Here is a 16054-nt window from a genome sequence, read left to right as displayed (position 1 = left end):
AGCGCCGGCATTTCCTGCGGAGCGCCGCGCTCGCCCCCAGCCCGCGCCCTCCCCGAGAGCCCAGCGCCGCGCCTCTCCGCGAACACCTCGGCCTTGGGGCGGTAAATTAAAATTTCTTTTTGAAAGTACAGGACTGGGAGAGACACGGAGAAATCCTAAGCGGTGTAAGAAAACGGGCAGGGGGGAGAGGCAGATGTAGCACCTCGGAAGCGCTGCTTTATTTCTAGGCCATCCTTTGCCTCGCGGGCGCTCCCGGCGGGGGCGGAACAGCGCTGGCCGCCCGGGGGTCCCGGCCGTGCCCCCCGGGCAAGGGGAAGAGACCTCCCGGTCGTTGTGGATTGCGGGGAATGAGAAATGACAGGGAGAAAAAAAAAATAATGAAGCCCAGGGCTTAAAAAAAAGGCAAATAAAAGGCCAGCGGAACCGCGGCAGAAGTTGCGAAGTCCTGCCGGGAGGGCGAGAAAGAGACCTGCGGGAGAAACTTGAACGTAAGCCTGCTTGGGAAGAGAAAAAGAGGACGAGCGAGAAGGGGAGGATTTCCCTCCTGAGCGCTGCAGGGATAGTGCTTGAGCTTTAACCCGGGAAAAGCGCTGCCCAAAGCCCCGCAGCAAACCTGCACCGAGCAAGCGGGCAAAGCCCGGCGGCGGAGCGGCGTGTTGGAGGCGATCACGAAGGAGGAAAAGCGGGGGTTTTGCCGCTTCCAGAGCCGCCGGAGCGAGTCCCGGGGAAGGGCAGGCCGGCCCTGCCCCGAGATCCCCGGAGCAGCTCCCGGCCGCTGGCAGCCAGGGCATCAATCCGCCTGTCGCGGTGGGGGCAACTACGAGGCCGTAAAAGAGTCAGGAAGATGGATGTTTATGAGTGGTTACTACTGTTATGTTTGCCCAATTATCCATTCACAAAGGTAAGGTCAAGCGAAATTAAATATAACAATAATTTTAATAAAATTTAAATGAAATAGTTACATTTAATAAATGGGCAGTATAATTTGGTTATAATAAAATATAGTCTGGTTCGGGTAATGACGTATAAGCAAAATTACCGCGGGGTACGGAGGGCCTTGGGACCCCTGCCACCTCACGGACAAGCTTGCCAAGCCCAAAATTCCCCCCTTTATACTGTCTATTATCAGCATCCCCTCCTATTTTCGATTCATCACACTGGTGTCTCCAGCTTCATCTTCATCTTCACCGCGCACGCGCCACCATCTTTTAGGGGGTCACCACTCTTTGGGGGTCGTCTAGATGAAGGCTGCTCCTCTTCCTCAGGTGTCCTTTATTTCACCTTTGGGTTACACATGCGCACCAAGCTAATACCATGTATGCCAAAACCAAAATTATATAAGCTAATATAATAAATCTTGCAAATTAACATATTTCTGATTTCCACCCAAGTTTTCCCTCTTTCAGTTAATTTTAGCAAACTTTACCTGACTCCTTTTCCTGCCTTGAACATCTCCAGAAGATAATGGAGAGAGCGCACCCTTCCCTTCCGCTTTCCTAGCTTTTTACCTTTTTTAACCATTTTGTTATCTCCAAATATTCATTACTATATCCATATTGATTACTGTTTCAATTTTATCAGCACGAATCACACCTATTTATCACGCTACGGGTTGTGTGGTTGTTTTAATAGGAAGCCCCGGCTGGAATCCCAAAGCCAGCGGGCCAGGGTCCTGCGAAGCGTTGTGGGTTTCCAGGCTGTCGCTCCATCCAAAAGCCGCTGTTTCCTTCCTCAAAACCTGCCTCGCTCTCTGCTCGGGGCAGACTCTGGGCCTGCCCCTGGGCTGCCCAAAATTTGGTCTTGACACGAGCGGGATCAGGTGCGGACTAAGTCTGTGCAAAGCCCCGGGTGTCCCGAAGAGCATGGAGTATTTAGCACTTAATACAAACCACGGAGAAATACAATCACCAGCTGTGAAGTGACAGAGCATTAAGAGTCAGGAAACGAACAGATTAGAAAACAGAATTTCCCAGCCCTCTTTCCCCCCCCCCCTTGCACATCTACAAATCACTAATTTGAGACAGATTTATAGCCTTTACATATTTATTGGTGCATCTATCTGGATATCATGCCTGTCATCCGGGGATCTGAGTGTCTGAAATGGTAGCATTAGTGAAGCATACTTGGGATTTTTATTAGAAATGGGTCATAAAAACTGAGTCTGTCTTAAAATAATAGTTTTCCAGCCTAACTATTATGGAATATGGATTTATTAGTCATTTTTATGTTTGAAGCTTGGTTTGAAAACAACCTAGATATTGTTAGCAAAGTTTGGCTCGGAGGAATGGAAAGCCTCTGGTTTTTTTAAAGGTTAAGGGGCCAGATTAAGAACAGCTGGAAAGGTTTAGAGTTTATTCTTGTGAGACAGCAATCAGCAGGTTGCCATACACATCTAGAAAAACACAGCTAGTTGCATCTACCCTAAACATCAACCTCCCAGAGACAGAACCAGTACCCAGATAGTAATAATTACGTGACTATTTTTCACTTTAAAAAAAAAATAAAAATATGCATATTTCATATGTTTCTAAGTCTAGATGCATCAGAACAAAATGCAAGTAAATGGATACTGCAATACTGGATAACACACATGCAGCAGTTGCAAATCAGAGAGATCAGACTTTTGACCTAATACTCCCTACCAAGTAGCATTTGCTAACATCTTATCTCCACTTTGTTACTTTACACTTACACCTCCTGATACCAGAAATGTTGACACTTTAAATAAAATAATGAAAACAAAAAGAAGGACTAGAGGAATAAACATTCCCTACCTTAATTTCTTTGCTGCCACCCCATTTAGAATTATCATACATAGATCAGAGCAGATAATTGACTATATTCTTTTAATCCCTTAAGCTAAAACATTAATTATTTTGTTTAGATTAAATGCAGCATATATATATATATATATAAAATATTTTTATATATATATATTTTTTTTTTAAATTTTTTTTCTGGACACATTTTAGGTTCTTTCCAGTCTCACGTGAAACAGACCAGACCTCCCCAAGGCATCTTCCACTTTCTGCACTCAAGTTGACCCAGGAAAGTCAAATTAAGAGTCCTTTTTCCTGGTATATCCATTCTCACATCCTGCATTAGGTAGCATGATGGAAGTCAAGGCTCACAAAGTCAAGGCACAAATTCTCATGTGTTGATCAGTACATGGGAAGATGAACTTTGCTGTGGCCTCTACCACGTGGGATTTGATAAAAATACTACTTCTGCATGTTTCTGAATTAAACAATGTAATTGTCAGTTATTCATCTACTAGCTAAGGGTGTTTCAGGCACCTAAGTTGTGAAGATCTTTCACAAAAAAAGGCAGCAGTAATTTAATTTTAGAGTCTCCATCAAAATCACTTCCAGGTGGGAAAGCATGGTGGGTGATGAGCCAAAGAGAACACGAATTGCACAGAAGATGAGAAATAATGACCACTGAGGAGATTCCCTGTGCAGGGACACACAAAAAAAGGGGGGAGGCAGGAGGGTATTTGTGTTATTTCATTCTTCAGGATATGATTCCACTGGATGAGGCTGTCTGCAGCTGATACCTACTCCTTAAACAGTATGTTGAGCATCTAGTCACCTAAAAATTCTGTCTTCCTTCTCTAGAGAAGAGAAATTCTGGGAATTTCTCTTATTCTCTACCCCTGCAAATAGTCAAAGCTCAAGACTTCCCTGAAGTGCTGTATCTTTTTGGCACTTGCAGACTCGGGCTCCTTTTGATTAATAGATGTCTATAACAACCCAGAGAAAACAGGAACCATTCCCTATGGTGAGGTCACTGTATCAGTCATTCACCAAGAAAAGCAGTGAAAATCAGAAATCACCCCTTCTCGTTTCCATTTGGAGCACCATCTTCCATAGTGATGGTGGAGACTTCTTGGAGCCTGCAAAGCAGACAAACCCAAGAAGTTTCATGGGTTACTGTCACAGAAAGGTCTGTAAGAAAGTAAAGGTGAACACCAGGCTAGTTAAAAAAGCTGAGCTGGCTTTAACTGAAGAAAATAAAAAAAACCAACAGTTTGCTCTGGACAACAAAGGGCAGGAAGTGGATAGTGGAGAAAAGGAGGTGTAAAGAATTTTTGTACAGCTGACTGTTCCCCAAGACATAATCATCTGTCTCAGAATCACTTCATCCTTAGTCACTGGTGCAGAAGATGAAGTGAATTTCACATGTCCTTGGTAACAGTTCTTTTACCTAATCCTCTCAGGGGACTCTACACGAGGCACCCACACAAAACACAATTCTCCATCCAAAGGGAGAAACAATGATTTCCCCGAGCACTGAGGAGAGATCTCCCAGTGGAAGTGTTTGGCCCAGCTATCCAGATCAAACAACCAGCACTAGTTTTGTGTTTGGTTTCTCCACACCTCTTGTCGTGCTGCTGCTGCTTTGTGGCCACCAGAAACACGCAGGGCCACTTCCCAAAACAGGTCACACTGTCTGTGCCCCAAAAACTGTGGTGCAACACAACGAAAATCCCAAATCCTGCAGAATTGCTGTGACTGAGCTGCAGTGAGATGCTCTTCTGGGGGTAAAGGAGAAATGGTGAAAATGAAGTGAATTCTGCACCACTCTGAAGAGTGCCATGGGGTGGGGAAAGGAGAGATAGAGACAGTCCTCTTCATACATTTTCAACTTTACCACTCTTGGTCTGTACTTATGGTAATTATTCTTACTTTTTTTTTGAGGTTCTTTTTTCTCTTATTCCTTGTCATTAAACTTTCATCAACTTCTTATGACTTTGCATATGGATAATTCTATACAAATTTTTATACTTTTTTTCTCTTATTCCTTGTCATTAAACTTTCCTCAACTTCTTCCGACTTTGCATATGGATAATTCTATATAAATTTTATACTACTACTTAATATTAATTGACTGACTAAAGTTACATTTGCCTAATTTGTGAAATGTACTGTGATTAAACCTACACATGTTGGTAATGTGCTGGACTTTAATGCTAGTTTTCTGTGTTAGGATCTCAAATCATTTTACAATATTTCTAAGTCATTAAAATCCTCAGTAGTTTAGGTAATGACCAGCACATTACATGACAGATTCATACATCTGTTTACTGGAGCACTTAAAAATATGCTTATTTACAAATATGAGCATTTTCCTGACTTCAGTAGCATTTCACAGTATATCACATGAAATTCAATTGAAAATTACAGATTTTTCATAAGCATCCAGAGTAGTACGTAGTAAAAAAAATTAATGTGTGAGTTATCTCACTGATTCAATGATTTTAATAGAGAATGTGGCATTGAAACATATTTACAGTGTGAATTACATTTTTTATACCATTTTCAGCAAAGAAGTAGTAAATAATATTATTTTGGAGTTGAGTGCAGGCATACTCACAACACCCACACTGCATGTGTCCCATTTAATTCACAATTTCAAGGTTTTCTTCATAAGGAGAATATAAAATACATTACTGAGGTATGTAATGAATCAAAATTAAGTCCTATTTTGTGGAGAACATCCACTTGATGACAAATCAAATTTATTAATTTATGAAAATTTCCATTGCCTTCCATTGTGGTGTGCACAGAAAGAATTCCAATTACTGTATTAGGAAAACAATTAGAATCCTCATGCACTGTAAAGAATAGGCTGATTCAGATTTTTTTCCAAGCACAGAAGTGAGTTTTCAGTCTCTGTAAGTCTGTTACACTAGAGGCATTTAAGAAAGTGCAAATTTTATATTTCAAAATAAGGATTGTTCAGAACGGAATGGATTCCTTTTAGCTAAAGAAAGTGAGTTTTCAGTCTCTGTAAGTCTGTTACACTAGAGGCATTTAAGAAAGTGCAAACTTTATATTTCAAAATGTATGTTCAGAATGGAATGGATTCCTTTTAGTTTACATGAATGATCATGCTAAAGAGTAAAATTCTGATTCTGGAGAGGAAAGAGCGTGACTGGAGCCTTTTATAGGTTATCTTTTGTAACTTTTATATCTATTTTTTTGCCTATGTATCTTTTGTCAGTAGAATCATGGGATGTTGTGTTGGAAGCTAAAGGTCATTACCTTCACCCCCTGCCATGGGCAGGGACACCTTGCACTACCCCAGGTTTTTCAGATCCCATCCAACCTGACCTGGAAAATTTCCAGGGATGGGGGAGCCACAGCTTCTCTGGGCACCCTGTGCCAGAGCCTCACCACCCTCATAGCAAAGAACTTTTTCCTAATATCCAATCTAAACCTACTCTCTGTCAGTTTGAAGCCATTTCTCCTTGTTCTGTCACTCCAGGCTCTTGTAAAACACACATGAATGGAAATTTTTTTGTTGATGCCCAAGGAGGGATTCTCGTTTTAAAGATGCCAACCTTTATAATACTTCAATGACTGTCCCAAAATTTGGTTTGTTTATTTTTACTAGCATTAGATAATTATGCCATAAATTTATCTCATAAATTTAGGTTCAGGAAAAAATAGCTTCTAAAAATTCTGTATGTTATAATTTTGAAGCCACCTGAAGTACTGGTTTTGAAAGCAAATATTCACCTTCTTTTAAAAGCAATAATTAAAAGTACACTGGCTGGTTCAAATCTGCACAGGACCCTCTGGTTAATTTGTGCTTCAAATGGTGTTTAGTTTTGTGATCACTGAGTTAAATTTAACTCTTCCTCTATTCCTTTTTTTTTTTTTAAATATTCACTTACAGAACTTCTCACTCAACAAATTTAAGTGGATACATAAATGCTTGTAGGATGGAGCCCCATTTCTCATAAGTTTCTATTTGACTGGACTATCCAGCTCCTTGGTCCCTAAACACCAAATGTTCTCTCACTCTCTTTTTTTTTAATCTGGTGGTTTTGTTGTTTTGGGGTTTTTTTCCTAATTCTTACAAATATTCTGTAGAAATACAAGGAAGTCAAAGTTCCTCTAACAGGAATTTCAATGCTTTTTCACATAACCTGTTTTGTTACAGTTCTGGGAGACAACACTGAAAAATCTGTTTACCAACCTGAATACTGTCTTTGGTGACAGTTCCATTTTATCTTGTGTTCCAGAGCTAACAGTACCAAAAAATGTCAGCAAATTATTCTTATTTTTAAGTAGTTCTGTAAGCACACTAAGTTTTATGCTTTCTGATTTTGTGATTTATAAGTATGTATAAAAGTGGGCAACTTTTTTTCCTAGGAAATAGGACAGATGTTTTCAAAGCATTTTTTCCTAATAAGACTAACAAAATGAGTTCTGCTTAAACAGCTGAGAAACAGAAATGTATGCTGAAAGTGAATTTTAACTAGTGTCTTCCAACGAAAATCACCAAATCTCTCAGAGTAAAGGGAAGCTAGGAATTAATACTTGTTCTACTGATTAGTAGATTTTTTAAAAAATAATTAATTTCATTGAAACAATTCTCATTTGACATGTAATGCACACAATCAGAGGTACAGGCTCATTAATAACTTGTTAATGACAATCCCCCTCTGAGCCATATTGGGAACTTTCTTTTAGAGTGAAAAAAATGTAATACAAAGCCTTAATATTCAAGAAACAAATTTGATTTGGAATCAAATTGTTATAGTTAGATAAGCGCCTAAGATGCAAATAAGTATTTAGTGGGAGTTTCAAAGATTGTTTACCTTAATGTGCCTGCATCCAAAATTTCTTCAGCTACAGTGCTCTGCTTCCAGTGTTAAACCAGGTGCTAAAGTTTCACTTCTGGGCTTGTCCAGGAGCCTTGCAGTGTCAGCAGAGCTGAATTTTCCGTGTCTAAGTCATTCCTGGAAGGATTCTCAAGCACAGTTCCTCCACCTGTGTCACCTGAGGAAAAAATCCCCGAGGCGTGTGGTGAGCACGTGGAGCAGCTTCCCAAAATCACCAGTCACAAAGGATGGAGTGCTGGGTAGCAAATTCCTCTCGTTCTTTGACTGGGCTTTAAACTCCTGCCCGTGGAATATTTCATTAATCTTGCCAGCCTTGATGATGAATCGGTTTCACTTTGTGTAAATAAATAAAGAATATCTGTGGTAAAAGGGGAGAAGCAATGAGTATGGCACCACAGCCTTGTGGTAGGAACATTCAGTGAGGGGCACAGACACCTGGATCCCAGCCCCTGTTCCAGAGGCTGGTTTATAGAAGATTTATAGTGTAAATGTTGAAATTAAGATTCAAAAAAAATATTTAAAATACATAAAGTAACCACTGGAGTAGGGACAGGTGTCTCCACCATGAATATCCCTACTTTTCGTGGTTGCCAGATTCCATAGCTCTGTGAGCTGTACACCCAGACCTTCCCATGGCTAGCAGCCACAATATACATTCTTGCCCCATGTGCTGGGAAGCAGAAGCTCTCAGCAGGAACTGGTTGTGGCTCTTCAGGAATTCCACCAGCCCATTTCCATCTCGGGCTGCGTTAGCCATGCAGCTGAGCCCTAAATCAGTGTTCTGTCACCTTCAACAGCCTGGACAGACATGCTCCACCCCACAACACAGAGATTCCCTCATGTTGCAGCTCCTTCTTGGGGATTTGGTCCCAAGTGGCTAACTGAGAAACAAATATATCAAAAATATCTGTGAAATAATTCTGGCTTTTGACACTGAGGCTCAGCAGGAGCTAAATCTTACAATGAAAGTTAGACTTGTGAACCTTTACAGGCTCCCTTTGAGATGTCACCCTAGATCCTGAAATCTTGACATTTTTAATCAGTTCCTTTTAAGCACAAAGAGAATATAACTGAATCTATCACCAAAATATAAAGCATTCATCCATTTTAATATCAGGTTGCTTTAATACTATCTCCCCTACCACCACCAAAAGCAGCAAGTGGCTTTATCCATTTCCAAGACTGTGTGATCCTATGCAGTATCAGAACATTTACAGATATTATGCAGTGTACATGTACAGATATTAGGAAATGTACAGATATTATGGAATATACATGTACAGATATTAGGAAATGTACAGATATTATGGAATATACATGTACAGATATTAGGAAATGTACATGTACAGATATTATGGAGTATACATGTACAGATATGTATCAAATGCGCCACATCCAGGCTTTTTTTAAACACATCCATGGATGGTGACTCCACCACCTCCCTGGGCAGATGATTCCAGTATTTGACCACTCTTTCTGTGAAAAACTTCCTCCTTAATTCTAGCTTGTATCTTCCTTGGCACAGCTTGAGACTGGTGAAGGTGAGAAGATGCTCCTGGAGCTGCCCTGCCAGATGAGGACACCAAGGGGTCAACTGGTAGTGGGTGAAAAACGCCTGAGAAGTGAAAGCCTGTGTTGGGAGAAGGGGTACAAACTGCCTGAGTGGTGTAGATTGTAAAGGCATAAGTGATCCAGCAGCTCAGGATGCTGACATGAAGGTTTTTATTGCAATAGAAAGTCCTGTGTTTACTAAGAGCTGGAGATTTTGCCTGAGGCTTCACAGCCTTATAATGTAACATTATTCCAGCTGCTATTCCTTTCTCAGCAAAAATTATAAAAATATAAACACATTTGAAATCCTGTGGCGTGTGCAAGATTTATAGATGAACCTATCCACTGTAGAGCTGTGTTCTCAGAGAACCTGCCCTGCAGTTCCCTGCACCTGCAAGAGGGCTGGGAGGATAACTGTGAGCATTGAGAGCCTACACCAGGTGTTCCAGGAATGCAGAAATTCCATCTTTGGTTTGGTTGGCTGGCCTCAGGAGGCAGGAAAGCAGCGAGAGGAAATGCTTGTGTTTGAGCTGGCATGGCCAGTGCCAGCCCTCTGCTGCTGGCAGCCTCCTTGCCCTGCTCCTTGCCCGGGGTTGTTGCCACAGACAGGCAGAGGCAAACACAGAATTTCTGGGGAAGGCTGAGGAGCTGAAGGAATCAGGGTTGTGAAACAGGAGTGCATGCAAATCAAGGGAGTACGAGGCTCAGAGGACTCGTATTTCCAACTCAACACGTTCCAGAGTGCTCCAGAAAAATGAGGTGTCACTTCTGTGCTTGGATCAGGAAGATTTTGCATTTCAGATTTTTATCATAAAGAGTATGTAATAAAATATTCAGCAGGAATGTTAATGTTTTGTGTCTTAGTGTTTCGTTGCCAAGAGGATTAATAATTTTCTTTTTAAACAAAAGGGAATAAATAATAGTTAGCCTTTATCTATTAAGTGACCAACTTTGGACTTATGTTTTCCCAGTATTGGAAACATCCATTTTCACATCCTCTCAGCATGTTAAGCAATACCAGGAATTTTCACTTCAAACCAGAAGCCTTGATTCTTACAATTGTATCCTGTAGACTGAGGCACGGAATAAATTCTAAATCATACATTTCAAGAGCTTTTTTCAGTTCCTTCTTCTCTTAATTTTCTTTTCAGAAGAGCAACATGAATACATGGTCAGTTTAAGAACAATAAATAAGTCTTGGTCAACCACTTCCAACTTCTTTTTCATTAATTCATACAAAACTGTCAACATGCATCTGACTGCAGTGCTTGCTTTCAAAGAGGAAAGCATTTTTGCAAATATATTATTGAAAGCAGGAATATCTCTGCTGAGTTTCGGAGAGGCATTTTAAGATTTAAATAATGAATCCTCAGAATGAAAGGAAGTGGCTGGGTGACACAGCAGTGACAGGCACAGGGACTGTTCCTGCCTGGGTGGTTTGTGCTCTGTCAGAGCTCACCCCTTTGCCCTCTGATGTGGAAAAGGAGGGCTTCTTTATTTTCTGGTCTCTGCTGATCCCCAAGCAATGCCAGTGAATGAAATGCCACTTGTGAATAGGTTTTCCTGAGTGACCATAAAGTATCCCTCCAGTAACAGTTAATTTATTTAATTAAACAGCAATTCCTGTGACGTGGAACCATCCATCCCTACTATCCCGTTGGGGCAGCCTTTTGAGCTTGGGCTGTGGGAAACCCAGGGCTGCAGCTGTGTCTGGGCTCTCAGTGGCACCTCATCCCTCTCCAGGAATCCCTTCTCTCCCAGACATTTGAAGGAAGCTTTTGTGGATGGCCTTACAAGCTGGTGCCTCTTGTGCCTTTACCCAGATCCTTTCACTGCTCGAGGAGGAAGCTGATGAGCCACTTTGGAGGACTTTTTTGGAGGAACCATTCACTGAGGGCAGCTGCTCTCATCAACAGCTGAATTGCAGATCCTTCAGCAAGGCTGCAATGCGCAGAAGGGCAGGTTGGAGCTCCAAAAAGAGAGACAACCCTCTAAACACCTCTTTTGCATTATTTATAGGCTTATTACAGCCAATTTAATAATGGGATATCTACCACTGTTGTTAGTAACTACTAAGGTTTATTTGAGGTCTTTGCTGTTGTTTTCTTCAATTTCAGGAAGTTGGCAAAAGCCAATAAAGAGCATTTCATTAAGGACCATTAAGGATTAAGGACCAGAAAAACCTGAATGATTGATTAAGAGAAGGTTTGTAAGTAAGTGAACAATAAATAACCACCACGGATTGAAGTCCTTTCCCTCAGGATCAGGCTTTGTTAACTGGCACTGCCTGAATAATCATTTTTAAAGTAAATTTTAAAATTTATTTTAAGTCCAGCCTTGCTTAAAAATCTGAAAATTACTTAGATATCTGCCATTATTTTAAGTTCATCACCTCTATGAAGTTCTTGGTAAGACTCAGATAAGTGACACTGCTTAGTTTGCCCTTTGTTTCTGTTGCACACACCAGAGCCTGGCAGTTTTACCTCACTGGTAGCTGGTGCTTAAGAGCTCAGGATTTGGGTGACTCTCCGTTTCTGAACAAACATCTGAGCAGTGAATTAAAAGCTGTGTTCTATCTCCTCCCTGGTGCCTCTGTGCAGCAGATTACTTGTTCTCATGTGGTGACCAAACGTGGGAGCTGGGATGTGACTCCTGTGGCTCTGCAGCATCCCAGAGGGACAGAAATGACACCCAATCTTTCTGGAGGGACACAAATGACATCCAATCTTTCTGGAGGGGCACAAGTGACACCCAGTCTTTCTGGAGAGGCAGAAGTGACACCCAGTGTTTCTGGAGGGACACAAGTGACACCCAATCTTTCTGGAGGGGCAGAAATGACACCCAATCTTTCTGGAAGGAGGACACAAGTGACACCCAGTCTTTCTGGAGGGACACAAGTGACACCCAATCTTTCTGGAGGACACAAGTGACACCCAATCTTTCTGGAGGGGCAGAAATGACACCCAAACTTTCTGGAGGAACACAAGTGACACCCAATCTTTCTGGAGGGACACAAGTGACACCCAATCTTTCTGGAGGAACACAAGTGACAGCAGGCAGCAGCCATCCCATATTTATCCCATGCTTACCCAGCCAGCAGGAGAGATGTCTGCATCCAGGGCACTGCATGATCTTCTTTTGCAGCCTAAAAATTTCATTGTGTAACTAAAAGAAATGTGAAATGACAGGCCTCAGTTTAGGATTTAGTCTGTTGCATTATTTAAGAATCCCCATTAATTTTGGAAGCTTCTAAATAAATGTATTCAGTGCTGTGTGAAAAGAGCCCAGAATCAAGAGAACCTGAGCTAGACTTGCCAAGTTTCAAAAAATGTTCGACTCTCTTTGACTCTTTCACAATATTTTTAAAAATTTACTTGCAGCTCTTCTAATTAGCAACATCTCATCCCAAGAGAGTAATGTTTGTGGGTTTTTTTTCTCTTGATAATTCTTTTCAAATCCTGTATCATTTTTTCTTGGTTTTAGGACATGAGCAGGGGTTCCAGCCACACTTCAGTTCATTGCTGGCTAAGTGAACCTTCATGCCCGGCTGAGTTCTGAATCAAACCATCCCCACTGAGCCCAGAACTCCAGGAAAACCCTGCTCATCCTGCTAATGCAGAAGGGAGGAACTTGGATGGCTTTTGGAGCACTGCATATGCAAAGGTGAGGCAGAGAAGGAGGAAAGCCACTGTGACATTGGGCAGTTCTTGCTGCACAGACAAAAGGATCAGTGGTTTCCTCAGAGGGCAGGTGCACTGACAGGGCACTGAGACAGGAGAACTGGAGCTTAAAATGGAGAACAATTCCTCATTCCTAAATAAAATGCAAAATAGAATCAATAAATAAGGCATTGATTTGTCCACCAATGTCTGATGGCCTTCACACGGGTGGAGCATGGTTTGTTTCTTCTTAAGTATTCCAGTGATCCCAGGATTTTCTGGTTTTATTAAATAATATTAAGATTTTCATATTAATAGTGGAGAATAGGTGGGTTTTCCTTTGTCATGTTAGATATTCTTTTGTTAGAAAAGTAATTTTATGATAAAACTGTAGACAATGTCTGACCATTTGGTTTTCAAAACTCTTGCAAGGCAGTGAAATGCTGAATAACTAATAGCTGCATGGTAAAATATTTTTTGTAGCTTATGTTTTCCTTTCTATTTTCTGCTTTTAGAGTTTGTAAAGTGTGTAGAGAACCTTTAGTCTGATGTGGACTGTAAGTTTCTCACTGCTGTATAAATCTCATTCCCAGCAGCATTTAATGATTGCCATTAATTTATGTTAAATCTGGATGAAATGCAGTCTACTCAACAACTTGAGTTGAGCATTTTTAAACCCATGTACAACAGAAAACAATTCTAGAGTTTTATTTTTGCAAGCAATCAGATTTAACACAATACTGGGCTAAGGTACAGAAGATCTGCACAAGGGGAAGGCAGCAAATGTCAGAAGGCTGGGAATCCACTACTTCAGAAATTTCCACCCCTTTCCATAACCATAATGCAGCTACATGAAGACATTTCTGGCAGTTTCTTACCTCTGTAGCTTCAGCATCCAGAACAAGTACCCCAGCTGAGCTCTAGCCATGGATTTATTCCAGAGGTCTGAAATGCAAGTAAGACCAAAGAAAAAAAAAATTAAACTTACAAGGATTCACTCATACTTTTTATTAATATAGTTAGAGCATAAGCATTCATTTTTTGCTTATTTCCCCTGGGTAATGGTGGTTTTTTCTATAAACTAACAAAAAGCAATGACATTTGCCAAGAACCTTAATATAGTTAGAGCATAAGCATTCATTTTTTGCTTATTTCCCCTGGGTAATCATGGTTATTTATATAAACTAACACAAAGCAATGACATTTGCCAAGAACCCGTACATCAGAAGTATAAAAGAGGCACCTTGATTTTGCCTCCCAGATTTAACAAACAAAAATTCTTCTCAGATTATAAAAGGAAAACAAAGCACATCTTAAAACTTCATGCTTTTTGCGCATGACTGTGCTGGCACAAATCAGTGCTGCTAGAGCTTAAAACTTTTTTTCTCTTCAAACTTTTCATGCAGTGTATCTTTTTAGAAACTGAAAATTATATACATCATGTGAAAATAATGGTTTACCTCTTAATTAATAAGAAAAAAAGCCAACAACAACCGAGACTGCATTTTGTTTGAGTAAAAGAATAAATTAGGCACATTTTTTGGAAATGAAATCTGCTTTACACAGGTGTACATTGAATGAGATTTAGGTTGCTCTTTGGGAATGTGAAACAACTGTGAAGTTTTTCCACAAAGACTGATGAAATAAGGAGTATCTGGGCAGACACTGGAACAAATCCCAAACATTTTAGTTCCCCTTTTTCCACGTATCTGCATTTAGTTGCTTTAAACTGTGATCTCTTTATGATTGTAGCAGGATTCCTTATTCCTCCCAGAGAACTCCTTCTAATGTCATTCATATTTGAATATTTTAGCAATTATAGCACCCCCACAATAACTGCAGAAGGACTTATTAGTTAAAACAGGGCCTTGTATAGGAGAAAAGCAATATTTTAATTTAGATATAACAATAATAATAATAGTAATAATAGTAATAATAATTGCACTCCAGTATTCTACAACTGAAAAAGAGATGAACAAATCTTGGGGTGGAGAGTTCAGCCCTTCCTTGCTGTGAACTGGATTTAAACCTTAAGCCAAACAAAACTGTGAATTGTGAGGTGGTTTTGATTTTACTCTGTAGTCAGCAGCTGGCTCTGAAATAGAATCATAAATTGCTCAAGTCTATGAGAGGTATTTTAAGACAACCTCTTAAGTGAGTCTGGACCATTTGAAATTCGTAATGAAATCTTAATCCAAACAAGTATCACAGGCAGCAGACAGTGATCTAAACACCATTGATTAAAAAATAAATAAAAATAGGCCTTTCAGTCCCAAAAATGAAGTTACCTGCAAAGCTCGAAGCATGCAGCAGTGGTGGGTCAGGAAGCTATTAGCTATTCACTCTAGGTGTGGTTTAAAAAGCTGAATTTGGCATCTGCTATCATTCACCATTTCAATGGGCAAAGGAAAACTTTTGAAGAGATAACTGTGGATTGAGGGCCGGCCTAGGTGCAGTTTGTTCCTTGAACAAACAAAATGTCAGTTTACACCCACACTCTGGATGCCTTTGTTACAATACCTTACAGAAAAACTGAGGGCACTTTTGCTAAAGCACTGAGAAATCAGAGACTGTTTACTACTTGTAAATAGGTTTTCCTGAGTGACAATAAAGTATCCCTCCAGTAACAATTAATTTATTTAATTAAATAGCAATTTAATTACATTCCTAAGCACGCTCACAGGTATGTTGAATGGGACACAAACTGTGAGACAGGTACAGAGGCAGAGGGTGGTAATTCAGAGTCTAAATCACAAAAATCTATATTACAAAGATCTTTTAAAGAGTCACATCTGTAAAATTAGTGATTTAATGTGCTGGCTGGGATTTGCATCTGACAGGTCCAGCTCATTACATTCAGACACCACTGGCACAACTGAGTCCACTGGGAGCCTGAAAGTCCCTGAGAACCTTCACAGTGACATTTGGGATAACAGGGCTGAATTTCAGCCATGCCCCCTTGCTGCACTGTATTTTTGGCTCCAGGAACATGCCAAGATCAAATTCCCAGACTCTCTCCGTGCCCGAGCAAACATTGTTGGACCCAGATTTGGAACATTCACCAAACACAGACACAGCGTGTCCCCGTGCACGGCTGCTGTCACACAGACAGGGCTGGCACCAGGGGCGTGCTCCTGCAGCTTGGAACATCCCATGGCATGGAAGGACAGCGTGCATCTCACTGCTGGCACATCCAGAGAGGGTTTCC

The sequence above is a fragment of the Onychostruthus taczanowskii genome, unplaced genomic scaffold (assembly GCF_017590055.1).
Source record: "Onychostruthus taczanowskii isolate IOZ18803 unplaced genomic scaffold, ASM1759005v1 scaffold15, whole genome shotgun sequence".
NCBI classification, from domain to species: domain Eukaryota; kingdom Metazoa; phylum Chordata; class Aves; order Passeriformes; family Passeridae; genus Onychostruthus; species Onychostruthus taczanowskii.
The sequence above is the reverse complement of the archived record's forward strand: the minus strand, read 5'-3'. Positions refer to the sequence as shown.